This window comes from Trichechus manatus, unplaced genomic scaffold (genome assembly GCF_000243295.1).
Source record: "Trichechus manatus latirostris isolate Lorelei unplaced genomic scaffold, TriManLat1.0 scaffold00047, whole genome shotgun sequence".
Classification (NCBI taxonomy): Eukaryota; Metazoa; Chordata; class Mammalia; order Sirenia; family Trichechidae; genus Trichechus; species Trichechus manatus.
In genome coordinates, this window is record NW_004443983.1 from 17195283 (window position 1) to 17202099 (window position 6817).

Consider the following 6817-nt stretch of genomic DNA (forward strand, 5'->3'; position numbering starts at 1 on the left):
GTCTGAGATATCATCTGAGGCAGTGTCTAGGGCATTGCCTTGGGTATCACCTGAGACAGGTGCCTTACAGGACATTGCTGAATGTCCACAGGACTGATTTCCACCACCCATTTTTGTTTCTAGACCTATAAGTAGACTTAAGACCCGGCAAGCCCCAAGAGGTGAAGTACAAAGTGTGACCCATGAGGAGGTATGCTACACTCCAAAAGAACTGCTTGATTTTTCTAAAACACCTACTCTTCACTTATCGACTACCTAATTATCCAATATTTCACATTTATGACAATAGTAAAAAATCTACTATCCTATTACTTTGCACACTAATGATGTACCTCTGGTAGTAATAAGTGTCTGAGTGTGAGGTGAGAGTAACACTAGCTGGGATGGTTAAGTTTATATGTCAAGTTGGCTAGGCCACGAATCTAAGTAGTTTGGCAATTACATAATGACATAATTTGGCAATTACATAATGACATAATTTGGCAGTTATGTAATGATGTAGTCATCGTCCATTTTTGTGATCTGATGTGGTCATCTTCCATTTTTGCATAACGCTGATTTTTGCATAACAACCTGGTCTTTCGAACTTAACCATGTCAGTAAGTGAGGACTGGATGTTTATATAAACAGAAACTGGGGAATATTTATAGGAATAGCTATTAAGGGTGTGGGATAATGGCACAAGGAACATAAAGTTGGATCAGTCTTAGTTTATTGACATGGGCCCACCAAGCACAGATTCTTAATCAATGTTTCAGCTTGAGAGTTTAGAAAAGGATCTAATAGTTTATTTGGTTGGTTCACTGAAGTATAGGTTAAGTGGTGGCCTAAACTAAAGCAAGTTGAAATTCCAGAACTGCTTTGGTATCTGTAGAAGAAGGTGTCCAAAGGCTTAGGGAATTTGGCATGGTAGAGTGAATTTATCAGATTAGACCCAAGGACCCACCCATGGAGTGACCAGAGGACACAACTTTCACCATATCGAAAAGGAACAAATTGGTTAAGGGAGTGCCAGCATCCTTGAAGACTGCTGTGATTGCTATTTTATGTGAGTCAGATTTGACAGTGGGAACTGCCCTAACTCAATTAAGACATCGAACTACAATGGGGCTGACTGTTCCTTGGCTGGTAGCAGCCAAGTTGTGGCACCTAATCACCAAAGACAAGGTGCCCATTCGAAAGGAATGTGATCCAACAGAATGTGGAAATTATCAAACAATATCATGACTATCACAAACAAGCAAAATTTTGCTGAAGATAATTCAAAAATAGTTGCTGCAGCACATTGACAGGAAACTGACAGAAATTCAAGCTGGATTCAGAGGAGCATGTGGAAAGAGGATATCATTGCTGATAAGAGATGGATCTTGACTGAAAGCAGAGAATACCAGGAAGACGTTTACCTGTGTTTTATTGACTACATAAGAGCATTCAACTATGTAGATCATACCAAATTATCAATAACATTAAGAAGAATGGGAATTCAGGAACACTTAATTGTGCTCATGTGGATCCTGTACATAGACCAAGAGACAATTGTTTGAACAGAACAAGGAGATACTGTGTGGTTTAAAATCAGAAAAGATGTGCATCGGGGTTGTATCCTTTCACTATACTTATTAAGTCTGTAGCTGAGCGAATAATCCAAGAAGCTGGACAAGCTGGAAGAAGAACAAACAATCAGAGTTGGAGGAAGACTCATTAACAACTTGTGATATGCAGATGACACAACCTTGTTAGCTGAAAGAAAGAACTTGAAGCACTTAATGATGAAGATCAATGACTACAGCCTTCAGTATGGATTACATCTCAACATAAAGAAAACAAAAATACTCACAAATGGCCCAATAAACAACATCATGATAAATGGGGAAAAGAGTAAAGTTGTCAAGGATTTCATTTTACTTGGATCCACAATCAACACTCATGGAAGATGGAAGCAGCAGTCAAAAAATCAAAGAACGTATTGCTTTGGGCAAATCTGCTGCAAAAGACCTCTTCAAAGTTTTGAAAAGCAAAGATGTCACTTTGAGGACTAAGGTGTACCTAATCGCAGCCATCGTATTTTCGATCTCCTCATATTCATTCAAAAGCTGTACAATGAATAAGAAAGACTGAAGAAGAATTGATGCATTTGAATTATAGTGTTGGTGAAGAATATCGAATATACCATGGATGACCAGAAGAACAAACAAATCTATCTTAGAAGAAGTAATATCAGAATGCTTGTTAGAAGCTAGGATAACAAGACTTCATCTCACGTACTTTGGACATGTTATCAGAAGGAACCAGTCCCTGGAGAAGGACATCATGCTTGGTAAGATGGAGGATCATTGAAAAAGAGGAAGACCTTCAATGAGATAGATTGACACAGGGGCTAAAACAAGGGGCTCCCAAACTATTGTGAGGTTGGCATAGGATCGGGCGATGTTTTGTTCTGTTGTACATAGGATTGCTATGAGTTGGAACTGACTCGATGGAACCTAACAACCACAAAAACAACAGCAACTGAATAAATTATGAGAGGTAAGCTCATGAACTGCAGAGATTAAATTGATTTATACATTCAATTAGTTCTTCCTCTTACCCTGAAATTACTCACTAATATAAAAATATAGTTTAAATTTACTTTTCTGTTTATTATACAATGAATAGGAACTAGTAGTAAAAATGATTTAAAATAATATAAAATGAAACAAACATCAAATAAAAGATTTCTTATAGTAATTCACCAATATTTTCTATCAGAAATGCATGTATATGTTTTTGTATGTATGTGTGTATTCTTTGTATTTTTTTAAAATAAAATGCTATACATATTATTATAACTGCTGCATTTTCAATTAACAACATATTTTAGTTACAATTCCATGTAAGAAAAGATATACATACACTCCTTACTTATCGACATTGTTGGATTCCAAACACCACGTCATTATGTGAAAATCGGTGTTACCTGAAAATGGAGGATGACCACTTGAGATCACAAAATGAGGATGACTACATCGTTATGAAACTGCCAAATTATATCATTGCATCACTGCCAAACCACTGAGAATCATGGCCCAGCCAAGCTGACACAGAGTCTTAATTATCACATCTAGCGTTACTCTCACCTCACATTTCGACGTTCATTACTGCCAGACGCACGTCATTGTTGGGCAAAATAGTTGGATAATAGATTTTTTACTGCTGTCATAATTGAAAAATGTCAGATAATGAGATTTTCAATAAGTGAGGAGTAGGTATACGTCATTTACCTTAAAGGCTTTACACTATTCCGTTTTATGAGTGTATCATAATTAATGTAATTAGTCCTATTTAGATAATTTTTGTTTACAGATTGATGATATTTGAAAACAATGCTACCGTAAATGTTCCTCCATGTTTATCTTGGCAAAGTTGTACATCTGCATAAAAGATACATTCTTGAATTGCTAGTGTAGCTGGTCCATGTGTGTCCAAATCACCTTTCAAAATGTTCACATCACACAAACGATACCCATGCTCATTTTCTTCAATGTAGCCAACACCAGGTATTACCAAATGTATGCAAACTTTAATCTGATAGGGAAAATATAGTAGTTTGCGGTTTTATTTAACATCTTCTTCAAATTAAGACTGAGGAATAGCATTTTCCCATGCTTGGAAATCCTTCTTTTTATTCTGTTACAGTTTGTTGTATTGTGTAATCTTTTCTGTGTACTGTCTCTCCACATTATTTTCCCATTTTTCATTTGTTATTTGCTTTTCTTTTTTCACAGATTTATGTAAAAAAAATTTAAAAGGATTGACCTTGTTTTCTAACAGGTATTACAATTATTTTCCCCAGATTGTCATTTCACTTTTGTGAAATTTATTTATGATAATTATTTTCTATTTGAAGTCTGTTTTTATTTTCAAATATTTTGTCCAGCTGTTTGTGTCTAATTTTTTTCTAATTTATTATTTTTTAATGGATTCTATGTATTAAATTCTATGTAGAATGATCCTTCTCATTACTAATAATAAAAGTTTAATTCTATATATAATATTATTTTTCTGCTTTTAATTAGAATTTTTCCAAATGTATATCATCCCAAGAATTTTTTTAAATTGATGCTGTATTACATCCAGTACTTTCCTTTTGAAAATGTTTATTATTAACTAAACATTTTTCATAATTACATTACCAGATATATTTTGGTACTAGGTATGCATTTAACAAGCTGAAAAAGAAAGCATTAGAAACTTAAAGAATATAGGAGATATAATTTATAGAGAGAACTCTTCAACTTAGGAAAAGAGAAAGAATCAACAAAATAAAACTAATAAATATAAGACAATTTGGTTTTTTGAAAATATCAATATGTTAGACTAATCTCAAAAAGATGTTTTTTTGAAAAAATGTATTTAAATTTGTCAGACTAATTCTCTCAGCCATGATGAGGTAGCTGGTACTGGACTAGCTCACTGTCTATATGCAAGTATAAAACTAAAAGAATATTTACACTTAGACAACATGCTGGACATGACTCTAATTCTCAGAAAAGGAAAGCAAAGTGAACCCCACATTCTCCTTGTATCATCTAAAATCTCGTCTTGAATTTTGGTACAGTAAAGATTAGGTCAAACAAAGCATGGCAGTTTCAGTGAGCTGAGGACATGGGGATCAGAGTATGGTCCACTGAAGTGGCTAGAAATTGTGAGATAGAGCAATAAAGAGAAGGGAGATTTGCAGAGAAGGAGAAAACAAAATCTACAGGTTTCACATAAATCTTTGGTTGAACACTGTAAGGGGGACAATTCCCATCCAGGCTGCTTAAGCTGAGGCCTTGGACTCAGAACATTCTCTAATAAAAAGGCTGGGAATTGGGTCTGTCTGTCTCTTCCAGTCCCTTCTCCTTGTCAGAGAAGTCTTCCTCCCTGTTCTGAGCTCACAGTAACTTTCTCTGTCTCCTGCTCATGCACAAGAACCATATGGCACCTAGACAACTCCATTATGTCTATGACTATGACAACACCAGAGAATGTGCTCCATGGGAAACTGATCCTTGGTGATTTTCTAACCTGCTGTATCAGTAATCACAAAATGCTGGTTAACAAAATTAATCTTGTAGCTAGAGGGGGAGGAATGTTCTTTCTGGTTATACACCTGCTCACAGGATGGCTATGCTGTGTGTGCTTGAACAAAAGACACCCCCCTGATACCAGGGTGGTCAGGCCAAGTGCACCTGAACTAAGCCCCTTTCCTCTTACCTCCTCTCCCTTTTTCTACGCATACCATACATGTATACACCTCCAGATTATACTACATAAGCCCCAGGTCCCTTTGTCTCTTTGTTCTCCCACCAATGATGCATCAAAGGGCATGCATGGAAGTGACCAAACAATTTACCTTTGTATGGGAACCTTTTGGGAGAACCTGGTTCTTGATAAACCCTACTACATTTCTTGTCGTCCTGATTAATATGTAAGTAATAAAGGCCTGTGACTACATCAGTGAGTAATGTGATGATTCATTCCAAACCAAAGAGCCCTGCACTGTCTGATTTATTTCACTCGGTACATCACAAACAGTAACCTATACATGCAGCAGGTGAGACTGCACAAGGCCTGGCAAAGAGAAATTGCTGCAGGAAGAATAACTAATGGAAAACTGAGCTGAACAAGTGAGCATATGCAAGTCCAGGAGACATTTGGTATCAAAGAGCCAGCATGGAGATACCTGGTAGAACATACAAGGTATTTAATAGAATCATTCTAACACTAGCATAAAACTTGTGATTGTTGTTAGCTGCCACTAAGTTAGCCCCTGACTCATGGTCATCAATGCACGAATGGATTGTTGTGATCTAGAGGGTTCTCACTGGCTGTTTTTGGGGAATTAGATTGCCAGGCCTTTCTTTCTTGTCCATCGTTGTCCTGAAGCTCTGCTGAAACCTGTTCAGAATTGTAGCAACATATAAGCCTCCAATGATAGATGAGTGGTAGTTGAACTTGATGTGCATTGGCCAGGAGTCAAACCCTGGTCTCCTGCACTAAAGGTGAGAATTCTGCCACTGAACCATCACTGCTTCCTGAATATAGTTAACAATGCTTAAAACAAGCTTCAAAAAGATCAGGTTGATTCACAAGTAATAAATGAACTGCCTAAACACAATTCAACGAAATCCAGACGTGCAATGATATAGAGTCTTAGTTCCTAGATAAAAAGTTTCTAGACACGGGCAGAGCCAACATGGCACTATAGACAGAAGCACCATGCCATCCCTCCAAAGCAAAGACCTGAAAACTAAGTAAAACAGAGACAAACGTCAATCCTGGAACCCTAAGCGTCAAATGAAGAGATAAAGAACTCAAACAAGCACAGAATGGAATAAGAAACTGACAGAGAACAGAGGAAGGAGCGATAGGAGTGGAGGTCCCCTATCAGCTAACGCACCATGGATCCACCATCTTGGACTTCTGTCAGAGATCAATGGGCAGGGAGTACAGGAAAGCAGCTTCACAGAGCTCCCAGGAGACAGAGCACCTGGTAACCAGTGATATATGCTTTCCCACCCCCACCCTTCTTCCTCCTGCTCAGCCACTGCAGCTTCCCGGCAGGCTGAGTGAACACGGCCCAGGAGGTGCCCACTCCATGGAGCTTGGATTCGGTCCGCCCACACTGGCCAGTTCCTTCAGTGGTATTTCATTGTTGTTGGTGTTGCTTTTTATTTTTATTTTTTATTGTACGTTAGGTGAAGGCTTATAGAACAGATAGTTTCTCATCAAACAGTAGTACACCTGTTGTTTTATGACATTGGTTAACAACCCCACAACATATTAACCCTCT